Source organism: Pistacia vera, unplaced genomic scaffold (assembly GCF_008641045.1).
Source record: "Pistacia vera cultivar Batoury unplaced genomic scaffold, PisVer_v2 Contig323, whole genome shotgun sequence".
Classification (NCBI taxonomy): Eukaryota; Viridiplantae; Streptophyta; class Magnoliopsida; order Sapindales; family Anacardiaceae; genus Pistacia; species Pistacia vera.
Genome location: NW_022196139.1, coordinates 1004286 through 1023281, shown reverse-complemented (window position 1 = coordinate 1023281; position 18996 = coordinate 1004286). Strand labels below are relative to the sequence as shown.

Here is an 18996-nt window from a genome sequence, read left to right as displayed (position 1 = left end):
CTTTTACCATCATGTCATCCAGTGGTTGTTAGATAAGTCTCAATATATAAACTTAACTTTTTATTTAGAAACTTTTCAACCCATTATTAGCAAAGGGTTTATTTATTAACTCTTCATCCACTTTGTTAGAAAGTATTAAAAAACATCTATTATACAATTTTTCATAATTATGTAAGAGGGTTTTCAATATTTTTTAGGGATTTTTTTTTTTTTTTTGGGGTTAACTTGCTCTGGTCAATTTTTGTGCATCTCAATTAATTTTTCGAGTTTTAAAAGATAACAATTGGGTAAGTCTCTACTGGTCACCTTTATTAACAACTAAAGTGAATCAAACTGAAGACTTTTTAAGTAATACATTCAAGAGTCATAGTTGATCACTCAACTATTTGGAAGTGGATAATGATAATGGTGTTTAACAATATAATTAGAAAATTAATATTAGTTAGTTAAGCATGTAGACATAAAGAGAAGCAAAAGAAAAAAACAGGGGCTTATCTCAATCTCATCACATGCAAAACTAATAAAGAAAGAGAGGTGTCTAATCAACTTTGAAATGAAAACAAAAACACTCTGATATTTCTCATCTCATAAATCTAATTTTTCAAAGGAGATATCGATTTGGTTATTGACAAGTGTGAAGGGGAGTTACGGGTTCATCCAATTGAATGCAATGCCTGAAATTGAAAGCAAGAAAGAGACAGAAAATGATGACACGTACAGGTGTTCCATATATCTCAATCATCAATTATCATCAACCCCACTTCCTTTGAATTCAAGAATAAGGAGAGTGTCTTTTTCTTGGGGATTAATTTAATTTTCCCGGGAAAGTTATCAGCTACAGAAAATGTCACTATTTTTATTACATTATTTCAACTAGGCGTGGCGCCACTTTGTGTCGGGAGTTTTCTGACTATATTGCACCCATTCATTTGACTTCTCTATTCATCCCATTTATTTTAATATTTGTATTTATTGGTAGCTATGGTCAATTATCTTGGTTGGTATGATATTATAAATCTTATTTGATTTAATAACGTTATCAAACTATTTTAAAATATTCATGTGAAATGGGATACATGTACCTATTAAGTATCAACATTGTATGTATTATTTTAGAGGGAAAAAAGTTAATTCAAAAGTGAATAGATTTAAAACTAGCAATTACTGAAAATTAACTATCTCTGGGTGATCAAATGGTTCGATAGATTGAGATTCTTGGATGTATTACTCAAGAAGTTCTGAATTGGAGTCCCTCCTCGATTGCTAATAGAAATAGTCACTAGAGTTCTTACCCAGTCGGTATTTCCAAAGTCTTAGGAGATTAGTTGAAGTGCACTAAGTTGGCCCGGACACCCCCAATCATAAATATATATATATATATATATATATATTACTAGAAATTACTTTATATTACATGTTAATTCAATGAAGATAGATTTGATAGCTAATTATCCTTAAATAAGCAAATATATTGGCATGAATCATGTTAAAAAATTATTTAATGAACAAATAAATTTGATATAGGATTACTGTAGAACCATGTGTCTACAATAAGGTATTGACAATCTTGTATTATATATAACAAACTTAGTTGATTTTATTTAATGAAAGTCTATCTATCAGTCACCAAATTGATTCTACCAGGAAAATATGCAACTAATTTGATAGCAACAAGCTGAAACAGTCAAGAACGTGAGAGAAGCCAAATTAAGACTTAATTTCGTATAATCAACCAATCAATTTACAGCCGTAATGCATCTCATTAGTAATTATAGGATGGAGTACAACTAAAAAATGCAATGTGTTATAGTTAATTATGAAGTGGAGAAGTAAAGAATACCTAAACCTAATGTTCCTTCCCCCACATCAATTAAAATATCCCTTTCAATTATGCCAACAACTTCATCCTTATTTGACTGATATCATATTTTCACCACTTTATATATAAAATGGCATGTGAATGGACCAGAAAGCCCACTAGTTTTCAAAGCCAATCCAAATTCCAATCATGAGCCCAATTTACCTTTTGTATTATTGGAAATAGGACAAATGTCACTTGTATTTTATATCCTAATTAAGCCACTTTTTATTTATACCTCGTTGAAAATTTTAAAAAAGTATTTTAATTAATAAGTATATGACATTTAATTTCAAAACTATCATGCGTCAATTTTTTCCACCATACACATCTTTTAAATTCTCCAATATCTTTAGCAAAAGAGTAAACGACATAATCCCTCCCAAGGTGTAACGAAATGGTAAGTTGATACCCATGGTTTCTTTATTCTAGATTCCCACCCTTAATTGAATATTGTTAGTTATTATTAGGTTCTAACAAAAATATAAAAGGTGATATTATCAAACTGTCATTGACAAATAAATTAATAAATTACCTTTTTACCTTAAAATTAGTAGAATTAGAAAAATAATCATCTTACTTAAATTTTTTTTTCAAAAACACTCTCTTCTTCAACCTTCACATCATCCCCATCTCCAACCACCGAGCCACTGCCACTATCGTCACCACCTAACCACTACTGCCATTGCCACCACCTAGCCAAATTAATAAAATTCTAGGAAAATCCACTAAGCATCCTCTTCAATCCAAACACGCCCAACCCTTTGAATTTTCTTTTAATCCAAACAAACTACAAAAAACTTCATGACTTTGGCCTTTGTGGCAGGCACTACTTTGGGCTTCGATTTTCAACGAACAAGAAGTCAACAATGACAAAAATAAAATACCCACGCAAACTACAACAGAAGGAGAGTTTGTTCGTGTAGTCCGATCACGTCGTTTGCTCTCCAATCAAACAGAAAACGACCGAGAAGATACCCAAAATTGCAAGCGGGCAAGTGTGGGAGTAGCTAGAAAAGTGAATGATGACGGCAATTGGGGGTATGAGTTTTGTAGATGAGGTCATGGGGAATCCAACGGTGGTCTCAGAAGTTATTCTAGAGTTCGGTATTGGCCGAAAAAAGCCAAAACATGATGGCTTGGGTGATGCTAACGTGAGGCCAATTTCAACCAAAAAGGAGCATTGGCGCACATTAGCGTGCTAACGTGAGCCACACTATAATGAAAAGTTGGGAGAAATGGGAAGAGAAGAGAGAAAAAGACTAAAATGACCATTTTTGCCTTCAACTGTTAAAAATAAAAGAAACAATATTACTTTAAATGTGATAATTTATAATAAATGAAACCAAGAGTATTAATTTGGCATTTCACTAAACCTCGTTTGTTTTTAGCAAAATATCACATATGTTTGCTAAAATCAAGACCAAAAATATTAAAATTTCAATCTCATGCCTATACTTTTATACCCTTTTATGGAGATATATAATTTATACATATCGTATAATGTAATTCTAGGTCATATTGAACTCAAATTCTTTAAATGGTTGATACTAAATTTGACACATATCATCTTTGAATACATAAATTAACGATATAATAAAAGTTTAAAAGTATCTGCTATAATTATTATTGCCCATATGTGTGTTACTAATTGTTAACGAACTACTTTTAACTATATCTTCAAGTTCGTTGGATTACTCTAAATTTATAATTAATAAATAGTATTCCAATTTAAGTCAAAAAAATAAAATTCCTAATATTGCCTCTCTTCTACCGTGGATTAAATTCTATTGTAGTAATTATTCTAAATACTTTGCTTGTTGCCTAAACATTCCACATTCTCATTTTATCTTTTTTTTTTTTTTTTAAATAATTATAAGTTTCTTCTCCTTTACTCGTAAATTGATAGGTAATGTCAAATATAATTAAACTAATTATTATTTGTTTAATTTAATTTTACATCTCAAAAACATAATCTTATCAATAAGAAACAGAATAAATTCACTATGTATATGAAGAAAAACGAATCGTGAGACACTCACTCAAATTAAACCATAAATTTTTATTCCACTCCCGAAAGTTTTGATAGATAATTGAAAAAATAAACAAAATAAAAAACACAGATATTTTGATATATTCATCAATGGTAGATTATTTAAAAATATTATCGAGTAGTTTAATTTATACAAGTCTAAATTGTTATGGATTTGATAATGATAATATGAACCTAATCCAAGATAATTCTTGAACTATAAACTATACTTAGGGAATGATTAATGAACTACTAATCGATTGCGACCAAGTAAGGGATACTTTTTTGCATATGGTTGGTGAGTAATAAAGAATATGCAAAGATTAATACATTAATTAAAGGAGTATGAAAGGAATTAATTAAAGAATAGATGCAAAGTGCGTCAAGTTCATCAAATTATTTTAGGCATGAAGAAAAGGAAAATGCCATCAAGTCAGAATTTGAAAGTTACTTGCAACAATAGGAGAGCATAATTCGCCTTGTAATCGGGCCAGGATCCTTGATCAATGAAGAGTTGAATTAGATTCATAATCAAAGTTTAGATTTTAGATAGAATTTATGACCCAACGTCAGATAGAAATATGTTGGGTTTTGAGTCGAGTAAGCAGTGTAACCTATAATAAAGTTAGATTTTAGATAGTTGACAGACACCCGATCGACAGAGTTAGGGAAACATCCTCGACAAGTTTATTTAAATAATGTGAATAGGCTCGAATTTTATTTAAATTATGTGAAAACAGTAATATTGCATGTGAATGAATTTATAAAGAGAGTTTTAAAATATTAGTAATTTTCATTTGACTTTGCATGCTCAACGTTGAAATATAATTCGACCCTTTGGGCGCCGCAGTAGAACAATTTGCACGAATTCTAAACAAAAACAAGAAGCTGCTTAATGCAAATTAAAATATTCCCCAGCTTTCATTATAAAAACAAGCCTTTCAAAGTGTGCAAGGAATATTGGCTAATTAATTTATCAGAACAAAGTAAAACTGTAGATGGAAACAGCTAGTATCTATCTAAAGATCATGCTTATCAGAGCTTTAACTTTACTGGGGAAGTTGGAATCTATATCACCGCTGATTAAAGAATTGAATAACTTTAATTCTGCCACAACTTTACTAGAATCGAATAAATTTTTGATATTATGAATCAACCTGCAATATTAATACTTGAGGCTCCAGCTTCCCAGTATGCTCTATGGATGTTTCCTTCTGCCTTCTTCAACCATTCTCCTCTTCACTTTTTTGTCATATATATAAATGCATGCAAGAATACCTCAACTTTTATATCCACCAACTAATTCTATCCTGTTCCTGTTCCAAAGATGAATGATCCCAAGTATGGTTATCCCTATCCGGCCACAGGTATTAACAGAATTTATGGCATACATTATACCCATAATTTTATTGATGCTTACAAATTATGAAATGATATATGCAGGGAGTTATCAAGGGCCTCAAGTAGTGATGGCACCTCCACAGTATTATGCAGCTCCACCACCACCACCACCTAAGAGAGAACCGAGTTTTGTCGACGGATTGTACGTTTTAACTTCCTCTTCATTCTTCCATAAAATATATATCTATAAGATCTTCTTAATTATTTACATAATCAGATTGCATTATGGAATACAATTAAAATAATCAATAAACTAATATGGGGATGGTTAATGATCATTGACAACAATTCTAAATTGTTTGTGTGTGATTTTGTTTCAGCCTTGCAGCTTTGTGTTGCTGCTGTCTCTTGGATGATTGCTGCTGCGATCCCTCTATCTTGTTCGTTGCCTAAATGCAGATGCAGTTTTTCTTTTACTATGTCTATATACAACATGTTGCTTAATTAACATGTTGATGTTGTAGACTTTAAATTCTCTGAGGAGAGTGATTGATTATCTTATCGAGTTCATGTATTAAATTTGCAGTACTGTACAATAAGGCACCAAGCTTCTTCAAAACTTTTATATTCACAAACATGAAAATTATAACTTACAAAAGATTAAATGGAAGAGTTTTTATTTTTAAAACAACCATTGAACATATTTCCTGTACCCAATAAATCGATATGTATTAATTTTACCCTTTATTTTATAATTAGACTTTAATGAAGTCAGTACTGCTAATCTCTTCCACGTAAAACTCATGTCTCATCCATAAAACCTCATAGTCGATGGTAAGAAAAATACATAATGAAACAAAAATGTATTGGTATACTTACAACTCTCTACAAAATTTAACCATTTTCTCTATTATGCAAAAACTATTTTAGAGAAGAATGGTTTTCACAAATGAAAACATTGAGGTTCTAAACTTGTAAGCTTAAATAACTGAAACAATTTTGGTGTATTAAAATCAAGAGGATAATAAAGTATTTTATAAGTTTTATGTGTTTGGTCTACAAATTTCACGTTATGAGTTAATGTATATTGTTTTCGGTGTTTTACTGTAAGTTTACCAGTAAATATCACTTCTCTAGTGCTTTTCTTTTGTATATAAGATATTGTGCACTTAAAAGGGCCTTACAGCACTGTAACCCTAGTCTGTCCAAGCCCAACTCAACTTTTGTAAATAAAATATTAATATATTAAGTTGAAAAACAATACACATTTTCTTAAACTTAAGCAAGGATTGAAGGTAATATAATAGAATATAAGAAAGGTTCACAAACACAAAGGAAACGGAGAGCAGAGAGAACCGCTTAAATATAAAGAAGAAAGTAGAAACTAGTTTGTATTAAAACAAGTGTATTCACATGCTTTTCAGAATTCAACGACGTATAATATATCTTCTCTCATTATCAAATATTAATTTAAACACTTAGTATAAATATGTTACCAAACTCATCTTTCTCTCCAGTCTTTATCTATATAATTCAACTGAGTTTAAACTATGAGTGAACCCAAGTATGCATACCCATATCCTCCTCATGGTACTTAACAATTTCTCTGTAAATTATGTATTTGTAGTTCCAAGTATATAATAAAATTTGATGCATGCAGGTGGATATTATCAGTATCATCATCATGGGCCTCCAATGATGGCACCTCCACAATATGTAGCTCCACCGCCAAGAGAGTCGAGTTTCTTGCAGACATGGTATGCATTAATAATTAATAATTTGTTTTAATTTGCAAATAAGGCATAATGGATAGATTATATTTGCAGTCTTGCAGCTTTATGTTGCTGTTGTCTGATAGAGGAGTGCTATTGCGACTCCTTTATGCTCTTCTGCACTCTAATCGTTGAGAATTTTAGTTTCTCTAAACATCTTATGTTGTAATATACTAAAAGTTGTTTGCTGAATTCTTCTTTACTGCAAAAGGATTGCTTTTTTGCATTATTCTTTTTTGGATGAAATATCGTTTCTTTACTTTAACTATTCATATACTATAACACTAGAGATAAGTTAATATAGTTTAGAGGAGACTGCAAATAAGCTACACAAGAAATCTTTCTAAGTTTAAATATATTTTTTTTTAACTATAAATGTCCGAACCAATTTATGTATATCTCAGTTAATTTCTCACCACTTTATAATTACCGGAGTTTTAATATCTATTTTCTCATTAATTAACGATTTCCCTTCCGCTGTGAACGACTGCTTTTGGAAGAATCTGTCAGTTGACCCATTTTGACCAAGTCAGACACATTAATTAATCATCATCTAAACTTTACAACTTGCATTGTTTGTGACATTTTATCAAACATGTTTTGAGTGCATAATTGCGGGTATACTCATTAATGTTAGATGTTGTTATGATTGGTTTATTCATGTTCTATTTTTGTGCATCGATACAGAGTTGGTTATTTTTTTACTTTGATAAAGAAGCAATGGATCATTGTGGTTGCAAATGGAACCTAACACAAGACGGTGACGTATCACTAATGAAAAATGAGTAAAAGAGCAATGATTTTTACTTGTTTGAAAGAGATTTGACGTTTCGTTGTTTTGTTAGTTTACGAGTGAAGCGTTGGAAGGCTACTCGTTGCCTATTTTATTTAGAGTATACGACTTGTTCCCACCCATGGTTAAGCAAAATGGCAAGTTCTCACTCCTAATTTTATAAATTTCAGATTCTCATCCTTAAAGTAATCGTGTTAATGAATTTTAAGTTCTAACACAAATGTTGAGGACGCTATTACCAAATTGTCCTCCCATCTTCTTGTTGTTCTTCATCTCTCAATCAACTCCCAATTGCAATTGTCGCATGAGATCAAGGGTGGGTGGCGGACGGTGATCGTTGAGCAACCACTGTCCCCTGATATGAGGGTTTTGTTAAGGAGATGTCGGTGGTGCTGATGCTAGGGGGAAGGTGAAGTTTTTGGCTTCAAAAACCATCGGAATCTTAGCCAAGAAGCGAGAGTTCGTGCGAAAACAAACCTAGCTACAGTCGGCGATTGGCTGGAGCAGTGAGGTGGGGAATAAAGGGATTTTGGTGTGGAGGGGAAATGGTAGTTGATGGTGGTGGTGGGGGGGTCCAACGACGTCGAAACCAGGCTGATTGGCCTAAAAGCAATAGTAGTGCTGGTGATTTTGATTTTATTTTTGGAATTATTTGAGAGTGATTTTGCATGAGCTTTTTGTTTTGGAGTTTGTTTGGCTATTTATTGGAGTTCATTTGTTGAATTTTAGGAGATCAAATTGTTGAGAATTCGGCCATTTTTCCACTCACCTACCGGCGCCCACCATTTGTTTGTAAAAAAGCCACAACCAAATCCAGCCACACCAAAGGTTTGGTGAGATGAAGTTTGGATCGGGTGGAGGTCTAGGTGCCAGAATCGCACCTACCTAGATGTTATTCCGGTCGAATAAGATTAGAGATTTGGACTGACTATTTTACCCTTTAATCATGACGTTAAACAATTCTCGGTTAATTTAAGGGTGAAAAATTGGAATTCTAGGTTAATTTAGGTGAAAATTTGGAATTCTAGGTTAATTTAAAGGTGAAAATTTGAAATTCTATAAAATAGAGGTGGGAACTTGCCATTTCGCTCAACCTTTGGTGGCAACATGTCATTACCCTTCTATTTAAAGGTTTTCTCTATGTTGTCATCGTTGGGAGCAAACAAAGGTCCATTAAGGAATTGCCCACCTCTTCTTTTATACCCCAATAATTCTTTACCAAACTATGCAACAAAACAAACCAACTTTTATATATATTTTTTTTAATGGCTAGGGTGTTTTGGCTCCCAAGATAAGAGTCCTAATGACAACTTTTATTAGAGGTTGATGAGACTTGAACTCAGTTGACCATTCTTGTGTGGATCAATTTTTTATACTTTCCTATCTCATTTGATCAATCTTCAAATACTTACCAATAAAACTTACAATTTTTTTATTGGATCTATTTGATATATAATTTAAATATATGTTTTTTTTATTTTTAATAAGAGATAAAATATTTTATAAAAATGTATTTAGTAGAAATGATTTCAAAAATAGATTTCTGAAAACAATTAAAATTTATTTTCACAATATTTTTTAGTTTAAAAAATTTATTTTTAATCTCATATCAAACTATTAAAAATATTAAATAAAAGAATAATACTACACTTATAAAGATTTCCATACAAAGTGATGTGATAAAAAATGAATAAAAAAGTAAATATAATGAGTTTGACTTTTTCATTCATTTTTTGTTATCTTATAGTATTATCGTAAAATATAACTCCAAAATTTTGAATCTTATTTCAATTTTTTTAAATCATTTTTAGATTATAAATTAAAGAGACCCTTAATTTTTGGGTAAACTTTATTGACTTCCTGAGATTTGAACTGATTAAAAAAAAAAAAAAAAATTTAGTTTGAAAATTAGACAAATAAGTTCTAAATTAGAAGTTGCACCAAGGCACCAACTACAAAGCTTCAAAGGAGGGTAAATTCAAAAAGTTTGGAGAAGGTTACGAGGTATGTTTTAAATCAAAGATTTTTACGAAAAGTAGGTCTAACTTCAAACAATGGTCCATAAATTTCCTTTGATATTATGAGAAACTTTTTTTCTATTGACTTTAAAATAATAATAATAATAATAACAAGCATTTTTAATTTAAGGATCAAAAGTAATTTATTTTTATTAATTGGAATAAAATATTTTGACAATCAAGTCCTGACTCCAAGATTATAAGCAAACCTCAATTATGGGAATTGTGGGATTATTAGTTTTTGACGTCCTAAGTCTTTATTATTACTTTTTTTAAAGAGTAATTATAATTATATTTGGTGGAACTTATCTATTAATCAAAATAGTTTATTTAAAGTAATAAGTATTTTTTTTTTTTTTTTTTAGATTGATTAATTGTATCTCAAATGTGCATATACAATTTTAAACAACACAGCTTATCGGAGAAGCTTAAATTTTCTTTTCCTATAAGCTCTTTTTAATATTATTTAAAGTATTGAAATCCCAAAAAATATCCCCTACTATTTCATGAATTTGATTTATCATTTTTTGTATATTTAAAGTATTTTTTTTTTGGTAATGAAAGACTTCAAAGCTCTTTTACATTTTTTCAAAGAAACAGTTAAATTTTTTTTTTTTTCATAAAAGTTCTACTGGAATAAACTGTACTTTTATAAGTTTTATTTGAATAAGTCGTACGAAGCAGCCACCTTTGATATACGAATAAATTTATATTGAGATTATGTTCTTTAATTTTTATTTATTTTAAATATATAATGATTATTGGGGATTGGATAAGATCTAAGATAAGAAATCCCAAATAAAAACAAGAGAAAAACGACAGAAATGAAGGTCATTCATCCTAAGACAAAGAGGCATGAACACTTACACTAAAAATGCATAGTCAGTATCACCTTGTCGCTATTGACAAACCTTATAAGTCTAAACACAATTATGGGTTCAAGAATAAGTCTAAAGCTATTTATATTTATGAATAATGGCTAACAATAAAATAAGACCCATCAATTTGTTTACTGTGGTACTAGAATATCGCTTATCCCACGTCTATAATCATATCAATATTACTAGTGTAATTTTTCAAAATTTGGATCTCAACTCTAGCATCGCCAAAATAAAAAAAAAAAAAAAATTGTTGTTTTTCAACAAGGTCTTTATAAATGTAGTCAAATTTTATGGGAAAATATCAACTCTAATGTTATCGAGCGTCACTGACTTATAGTCATCTTTCGACAAAATTTGCATCATTGAAAAGGTAATTCATGACACAAACAAACGGAATCGTAACCCTAATTACTCCATGATGTTTCCTAAATGTCATAACATAATGAAATGAATAGCACAACATAACTTGGCATTGTAAGCATTCTGATTGCTTCCCGACACCGTTCCAAAGTTGCTAATTATATAATATATAACTAAGAAAATTTAATAAAATAAAATAAAACTTAAAAAAGTTATTATTTATTTTGTAAAATAAATAATATAAATTTGTTCAATTACGTCTTTACTCTTATACAGTGGAGGACCCATGGTTTTTGCCCAAGGGAGGGTCTCCACCGTTGTTTATTAATCAACTAGTAAAAACTTTTAATAAACCACCATACCTTGAACAAAGAAAAAAATACAATATCAAGCAGCTGAAAGGAAATGATGCAATAACATGATATTTTTTACTTGAATAAATTTATGAGAAGCAAAATCTTTAACAAATATGTTGAAAATCACATCCAATTTACAAAGAAACACAAAAAATTTTTGACATGGAAAAACCTCTTCAATGTGAAAAGAGCAAAAAATCACAAGAATCTAACGATTCACTTAAATCTAATATAATCAAGTGAGTTTAGAGCAACCATAACTACCAAAAATATTTCACATAAATTTAGAGTTCAATCACAACTCTAACACAAGTAAAATATATAAAAGTTTACAAAGAGATGGATTAAAATCATAAGAGAAGCAGTCAAACTTTAAGTTGTATAACTCTAAATTCAACCGTTAAAATCAAAACTTAACCGTTTAAATTAAAATTATAACAAAACTTTGTCTTATTTACTCATCAGTCAAACAGACTACAAAAAATATACTTAAATAAAAAAAAATTAGAATTCAGAGCAATATTACTAAACAAAAAGGAGGTAAAAAAAAAAATAAAAAAAAATTAGCCTCGTTTTCTTATCAACCTAACAAACTAAAAATAGATTAATAAAATAAAATAAAAACCATAGAATTCAGAGCAAATTGAAAAAAATAATGAACAAAACTTTACCTCATTTTCTCATCAACGAAACACATAACAAAAGTTAAACGAAAAATAACTAAGAGTTCAGAGCACAAAAATAAAATTAAAAAACCTGACACATTAAAAGGAAAAAAAAAAAAGTAGAAAAATTAACCATGCTCTTGGCAACTAAATAGGTAAGAAACACTTGAAAAAGAGCAAATACCTTAGAATTTAGAGGTTGAAGTTGAAGAGAAAAGCAAGCATCAGTTTATGTTGGTTCAGAGGTTAGGGCTCCGTTTAGTTCATTATTCTGATAGTTTTTAGAATAATCTTTCAAAAAAAATTAAATTGAACGGGTATTATGATGTAGGATTTGGAAATTAACAAAAATATTCCTTATGTTTATTTATTTACTAAACTCCCCTATAATAAAATATTAAAAGTTAACAAAAACACCCCCAATCCACCCATTAAATACGGACAGCCGGACACCACTGCCGATGGTGGCCGGAGTGTTTTTGCAATTTTTAAAAAAAATATTTGGGGGTATTTAGTTAAATTAACAAATTTAAGAGGTTTAAAAGAAATTGAAAAATATAGAATAATATTTTAGGAATAATGACATGTTACTGTTTCACTTTTTTAGGAATACTAATAATAGTATTCCCAAAAGTGAAGCAAACGAACCCTAAGTTTTTTCCAATTTTTTAAAATTTGATGGTAAGCGCATACCCTCAAAGGGGCTAAGTCTACCCTATTCTTATATAAAGTTAAATCTAACCCAAAATAACTGTTTATTATGCCTTAATTGAATAATTTATAACTTCAACCCTTGTACATAAAGCATAAAATATTTGTACCATAATTGATAATATCCCATGTATATACATATACCTGAATGAAAGGCAACATTTGAAATGGGATGTTGCATTTAAATGACGGTCAAGCTGCTTCGAAATCAAGTTGATAACGACATATGCCTTAACCTGAATTAAATTTGTCAAATAATTCTAATATTAAATTAATGGGGCCAACTACGTCGAAACCAGGCTGATTGGCCTAAAAGCAATAGTAGTGCTGGTGATTTTGATTTTATTTTTGGAATTATTTGAGAGTGATTTTGCATGAGCTTTTTGTTTTGGAGTTTGTTTGGCTATTTATTGGAGTTCTTTGTTGAATTTTAGGAGATCAAATTGTTGAAAATCGGCCATTTTTCCACTCACCTACCGGCGCCCACCATTTGTTTGTAAAAAAGCCACAACCAAATCCACCCCACCAAAGGTTTGGTGAGATGAAGTTTGGATCGGGTGGAGGTCTAGGTGCCAGAATCGCACCTACCTAGATGTTATTCCGGTCGAATAAGATTAGAGATTTGGACTGACATTTTACCCTTTAATCATGACGTTACACATTCTCGGTTATTTAAGGGTGAAAAATTGGAATTCTAGGTTATTTAGGTGAAAATTTGGAATTCTAGGTTATTTAAAGGTGAAAATTTGAAATTCTTAAATAAGGTGGGAACTTGCCTTTTCGCTCACCTTTGTGGCAACATCATTACCCTTCTATTTAAAGGTTTTCTCTTATGTTGTCATCGTTGGAGCAACAAAGGTCATTAAGGAATTGCCCACCTCTTCTTTATACCCCAATAATTTTTCCAAACTATGCAACAAAACAAACCAACTTTTATATATATTTTTTTTAATGGCTAGGGTGTTTTGGCTCCCAAGATAAGAGTCCTAATGACAACTTTTATTAAGGTGATGAGACTTGACAGTTGACCATTCTTGTGTGGATCAATTTTTTATACTTTCCTATCTCATTTGATCAATCTTCAAATACTTACCAATAAAACTTACAATTTTTTTATTGGATCTATTGATATATAATTAAATATATGTTTTTTTTTTATTTAAAAGAGATAAAATTTTATAAAAATGTATTTAGTAAATGATTTCAAAAATAGATTCTGAAAACAATTAAAATTTATTTTCACAATTTTTTTTAGTTTAAAAAATTTATTTTTAATCCATATCAAACTATTAAATATTAAATAAAAGATAAATACTACACTTATAAAGATTTCCATACAAAGGATTTAAAAAATGAATAAAAAGTAAATAAATAGATTTGACTTTTTCATTCATTTTTTGTTATCTTATAGTATTATCGTAAATATAACTCCAAAATTTTGAATCTTATTTCAATTTTTTTAAATCATTTTTAGATTATAAATTAAAGAGACCCTTAATTTTTGGGTAAACTTTATTACTTCCTGAGATTTGAACTGATTAAAAAAAAAAAAAAAAATTTAGTTTGAAAATTAGACAAATAAGTTCTAAATTAGAAGTTGCACCAGGCACCAACTAACAAGCTTCAAAGGAAACCTATGAGTAAATTCAAAAAGTTTGGAGAAGGTTACGAGGTATGTTTTAAATCAAAGATTTTTACGAAAAGTAGGTCTAACTTCAAACAATGGTCCATAAATTTCCTTTGATATTATGAGAAACTTTTTTCTATTGACTTTAAAATAATAATAATAATAATAACAAGCATTTTTAATTTAAGGATCAAAAGTAATTTATTTTTATTAATTGGAATAAAATATTTTGACAATCAAGTCCTGCCTCCAAGATTATAAGCAAACCTCAATTATGGGAATTGGGATTATAGTTTTTGACGTCCTAATTCTTTATTATTACTTTTTTTAAAGAGTATTATAATTATATTTGGTGGAACTTATCTATTATCAAAATAGTTTATTTAAAGTATAAGTATTTTTTTTTTTTTTTTTTAGATTGATTAATTGTATCTCAAATGTGCATATACATTTTAAACACACAGCTTATCGGAGAAGCTTAATTTTCTTTTCCTATAAGCTCTTTTAATATTATTTAAAGTATTGAAATCCCAAAAAATATCCCCTACTATTTCATGAATTTATTTATCATTTTTGTATATTTAAAGTATTTTTTTTGGTAATGAAAGACTTCAAAGCTCTTTTACATTTTTTCAAAGAAACAGTTAAATTTTTTTTTTTTTCATAAAAGTTCTACTGGAATAACTGTACTTTTATAAGTTTTATTTGAATAAGTCGTACGAAGCACCCACCTTTGATATACGAATAAATTTATATGATTATGTTCTTTAATTTTATTTATTTTAAATATATAATGAGTCCTTTTATATTCACAAACATGAAAATTATAACTTACAAAAGATTAAATGGAAGAGTTTTTATTTTTAAAACAACCATTGAACATATTTCCTGTACCCAATAAATCGATATGTATTAATTTTACCCTTTATTTTATAATTAGACTTTAATGAAGTCAGTACTGCTAATCTCTTCCACGTAGAACTCATATATCATCCATAAAATCTCATAGTCGATGGTAAGACAAATACATAATGAAACAAAAATGTATTGGTATACTTACAACTCTCTACAAAATTTAACCATTTTCTCTATTATGCAAAACTATTTTAGAGAAGAATGTTTTTCACAAATGAAAACATTGAGGTTCTAAACTTGTAAGCTTAAATAACTGAAACAATTTTGGTGTATTAAAATCAAAAGGATAATAAAGTATTTTATAAGTTTTATGTGTTTAGTCTAAAAATTTCACGTTATCAGTTAATGTATATTGTTTCCGGTGTTTTACTGTAAGTTTACCAGTAAATATCACTTCATAGTGCTTTTCTTTTCTTTATAAGATATTGTACACCTAAAAGGGCCTTATGGCACTATAACCACAAAGTCAGCTCAACTTTTGTAAATAAAAGATTAATATATTAAGTTAAAAACCAATACACATTTTCTTAAAGTTAGGATTGAAGGTAATATAATAGAATATAAGAAAGCTTCACAAACACAAAGGAAATGGAGAGCAGAGAGAACCGCTTGAATATAAAGAAGAAAGTATAAACTAGTTTGTATTAAAACAAGTGCATTCACATGCTTTTCAGAATTCAGCCACGTATAATATATCCTCTCTCATTATCAAATATTAATTTAAATGCTTAGTATAAATATGTTACCAAACTCATCTTTCTCTCCAGTCTTTATCTATATAATTCAACTGAGTTTAAACTATGAGCGAACCCAAGTATGCATATTCATATCCTCCTCATGGTACTTAACAATTTCTCTGTAAATTATGTATTTGTAGTTCCAAGCATATAATAAAATTTGATGCGTGCAGGTGGATATTATCACCATCATCATCATAGGCCTCCAATGATGGCACATCCACAATATGTAGCTCCACCGCCAAGAGAATCAAGTTTCTTGCAGACATGGTATGCATTAATAATTAATAATTTGTTTTAATTTGCAAATAAGGCATAATGGATAGATTATATTTGCAGTCTTGCAACTTTATGTTGCTGCTGTCTGGTAAAGGAGGGTTGTTGCGACCCCTTTATGCTCTTCTGGCTCTAATCGCTAAGAATTTTAGTTTCTCTAAACATCTTATATTGTAATATACCAAAAGTTGTTTGCTGAATTCTTTGCAAAGGGATTGTTTTTCTTGCATTATTCTTTTTTGGATGAAATATCGTTTCTTGAATTTAACTATTCATATACTATAACACTAGAGATAAGTTAATATAGTTTAGAGGAGAGTGCAAATAAGCTACACAAGAAATTTTTCTAAGTTTAAATGTTTTTTCTTAACTATGAGTGTCCGAACCAATTTATGTGTATTTCAACTAATTTCTTCCGACCTTGTAACTATCGGAGTTTTAATATCTATTTTCTCATTAATTAACGATTTTCCTTCCGCTGTGAACGGCTGCTTTTGGAAGAATCTGTCAGTTGACCCATTTTGACCAAGTCAGACACATTAATTAATCATCATCTAAACTTTACACCTTGCATTGTTTGTGACATTTTATCAAACATGTTTTGAGTGCATAAATGCGGGTATACTTAATCCCACTCATTAATGTTAGATGTTGTTATGATTGGTTTATTCATGTTCTATTTTTGTGCATCGATACAGAGTTGGTTATTTTTTTACTTTGATAAAGAAGCAATGGATCATTGTGGTTGCAAATGGAACCTAACACGAGACGGTGACGTATCACTAATGAAAAATGAGTAAAAGAGCAATGATTTTTACTTGTTTGAAAGAGATTTGACGTTTCGTTGTTTTGTTAGTTTACGAGTGAAGCGTTGGAAGGCTACTCGTTGCCTATTTTATTTAGAGTATACGACTTGTTCCCACCCATGGTTAAGCAAAATGGCAAGTTCTCACTCCTAATTTTATAAATTTCAGATTCTCATCCTTAAAGTAATCGTGTTAATGAATTTTAAGTTCTAACACAAATGTTGAGGACGCTATTACCAAATTGTCCTCCCATCTTCTTGTTGTTCTTCATCTCTCAATCAACTCCCAATTGCAATTGTCGCATGAGATCAAGGGTGGGTGGCGGACGGTGATCGTTGAGCAACCACTGTCCCCTGATATGAGGGTTTTGTTAAGGAGATGTCGGTGGTGCTGATGCTAGGGGGAAGGTGAAGTTTTTGGCTTCAAAAACCATCGGAATCTTAGCCAAGAAGCGAGAGTTCGTGCGAAAACAAACCTAGCTACAGTCGGCGATTGGCTGGGGCAGTGAGGTGGGGAATAAAGGGATTTTGGTGTGGAGGGGAAATGGTAGTTGATGGTGGTGGTGGGGGGGTCCAACGACGTCGAAACCAGGCTGATTGGCCTAAAAGCAATAGTAGTGCTGGTGATTTTGATTTTATTTTTGGAATTATTTGAGAGTGATTTTGCATGAGCTTTTTGTTTTGGAGTTTGTTTGGCTATTTATTGGAGTTCATTTGTTGAATTTTAGGAGATCAAATTGTTGAGAAATCGGCCATTTTTCCACTCACCTACCGGCGCCCACCATTTGTTTGTAAAAAAGCCACAACCAAATCCAGCCACACCAAAGGTTTGGTGAGATGAAGTTTGGATCGGGTGGAGGTCTAGGTGCCAGAATCGCACCTACCTAGATGTTATTCCGGTCGAATAAGATTAGAGATTTGGACTGACTATTTTACCCTTTAATCATGACGTTAAACAATTCTCGGTTAATTTAAGGGTGAAAAATTGGAATTCTAGGTTAATTTAGGTGAAAATTTGGAATTCTAGGTTAATTTAAAGGTGAAAATTTGAAATTCTATAAAATAGAGGTGGGAACTTGCCATTTCGCTCAACCTTTGGTGGCAACATGTCATTACCCTTCTATTTAAAGGTTTTCTCTATGTTGTCATCGTTGGGAGCAAACAAAGGTCCATTAAGGAATTGCCCACCTCTTCTTTTATACCCCAATAATTCTTTACCAAACTATGCAACAAAACAAACCAACTTTTATATATATTTTTTTTAATGGCTAGGGTGTTTTGGCTCCCAAGATAAGAGTCCTAATGACAACTTTTATTAGAGGTTGATGAGACTTGAACTCAGTTGACCATTCTTGTGTGGATCAATTTTTTATACTTTCCTATCTCATTTGATCAATCTTCAAATACTTACCAATAAAACTTACAATTTTTTTATTGGATCTATTTGATATATAATTTAAATATATGTTTTTTTTATTTTTAATAAGAGATAAAATATTTTATAAAAATGTATTTAGTAGAAATGATTTCAAAAATAGATTTCTGAAAACAATTAAAATTTATTTTCACAATATTTTTTAGTTTAAAAAATTTATTTTTAATCTCATATCAAACTATTAAAAATATTAAATAAAAGAATAATACTACACTTATAAAGATTTCCATACAAAGTGATGTGATAAAAAATGAATAAAAAAGTAAATATAATGAGTTTGACTTTTTCATTCATTTTTTGTTATCTTATAGTATTATCGTAAAATATAACTCCAAAATTTTGAATCTTATTTCAATTTTTTTAAATCATTTTTAGATTATAAATTAAAGAGACCCTTAATTTTTGGGTAAACTT

The 18996-nt window shown here is 30.0% G+C and overlaps 1 long non-coding RNA gene across 1 annotated transcript; it reads left to right on the top strand.

Annotated features, from left to right (window-relative positions):
* Nucleotides 1-5091: 5091 nt before the first annotated feature.
* Nucleotides 5092-5858, top strand: LOC116137311. The gene is made up of 3 exons (XR_004129170.1): nt 5092-5257; nt 5334-5433; nt 5612-5858. It is a non-coding gene; the product is annotated as an uncharacterized LOC116137311 (long non-coding RNA).
* The last annotated feature ends 13138 nt before the right edge of the window (nt 5859-18996 follow it).